This window comes from Echinops telfairi, unplaced genomic scaffold, assembly GCF_000313985.2.
Source record: "Echinops telfairi isolate 266 unplaced genomic scaffold, ASM31398v2 ScPeMD7_3;HRSCAF=10, whole genome shotgun sequence".
NCBI classification, from domain to species: domain Eukaryota; kingdom Metazoa; phylum Chordata; class Mammalia; order Afrosoricida; family Tenrecidae; genus Echinops; species Echinops telfairi.
In genome coordinates this window covers 60,511,562-60,513,267 of record NW_022103899.1, presented here as the reverse complement: position 1 = coordinate 60,513,267, position 1,706 = coordinate 60,511,562, and positions in this window count along the sequence as shown.

The window sequence follows — 1,706 nt, the reverse complement described above, 5'->3', positions numbered from 1 at the left end:
CGAAAATAATCAAAATTAATCATTGATCAAGGGGTCACATGGGTGGGAGGGTGGGGGAGGTAGGGAATAAAAGAGGAGCTGATACCAAGGGCTCAAGTAGAAAGACAATGTTTTGAAAGGATGATGGCAGCCTATGTACAGATGTGTTTGATACAACTGATGTACGGATTGTTACAAGCGCTGTCAGAGGCCCCAGTAAAATGATGTAACATCATCATCAACATCAACAACAACAACAACAACAACAACAACAAAAGGCACAGGCCCATCTCAGGCTCTTATTCGAGATGGGTTTCGGCTGAAAAGAAATAGTACACATCTCGGGGACTGAAGGGGCCACAGGCATGAGTGACAGAACACCTCCACACCTGGGCCCGACACATCAACACAGCGGACAGACCAGACATGGGTTTGAGCCCAACAGCCGCTCCAACGGATAAAGATGAGGCTGTCCGCTCCCGGAGAGTCACAGCCCTGGAGCCCAAAGGGCAGGTCTATTTGGCTCTGACAGGGTCCCTCTGAGTCGGCACTGACTCTGTGGCCGTGGGTTGGTTTTCTTGTTATGTTCTGAAGTGGTAGGGTTTCTGTCAATTCTGCTCATTCAATGAGACAACTAGCTATAAAGTATGGAAATAATACAAAGCAATCAAGAGGCGGGGCGGGGCTTCAATATTCCCAGCGGCTGGCATTCTGACGAGCTTCCAGGAAGTAGGGCTCTTTCTTCCTTCATTGCTGTTCTCGCCTCATCTTTCTCCTTCGCGGGGCTGGTGAGTTTTGAACTGCTGACCCTGGGGTTAGCAGCCTAATGTGTAACCACTAAGCCACCAGGGCGCCTCACAGAGTTGCTGTTTTTAACCTGTCTTTTCTTCCAAGTGAATGTGAGAATAATCCCAGCGACATTGCCCACTTTCCCCTCCCCTAAGAGCAACCCCATAACTCAGTGGGCCTCCACCAGCTCGCAGCACAGTCTGGGGCAAGCGCACTTTCCCAGAAATGGCTTTGGGGCCCTTGTCTCTGCGGCAACAATGCCACCCTGCCCTGGCAGCCCCCCACAGCAGCTACAGGCCACATTCAGCAAAAGGCTGAGGCTGTGTGCCAATAAACCTTTATTGACAAAAACAGGGGGTGGGCCCTAGTTTGCTGCCCCCTGATGAGGAGGATGTGAGGCTCCGCCTCCAGTCTGGCTGAAGGACTCAGGGCTGGACACCACTTCTCACCAGCGAGGGACAGTGACCGGGGTAGGAGGCTTGGGAAAAAAAATCAAACCACCCGACGAACTTCCATGTCCTCTCCGGCCAGATGGAAACCACGAGGGACGTGGTGAGGATTTGGTGGGAGGCCATGGAGCTGGCCCCTTGGCCAGTGGGAATGCACAGATGGTCAGTGCTCTCTGGGCCACAGCAGTGCTCCTGCTAACAGCTACAACGGCAGGCGTGGTGGCCGCTTCGGCAACAGGTACAGTAGGAGTCACAGCCCAGCAGTGGTGCTCAGTGACAGCAGGACTAACAGCAGGGCAGGAGCAGTAGGACTAAGGGTAGTGGTTGTCATAGCAGCAGCAGCAGTTACTAGACTAGTAGTAGCAGTAATAGCAGGAGCAGTAGAAAAGTAGTGGTTGTCATAACATAGCAACAGCTATATTACTAGTAGCAGCAACAGCAGTAATACCAGGACCAGTAGTTAATACCATAGTCATAGCAGCAGCAGTA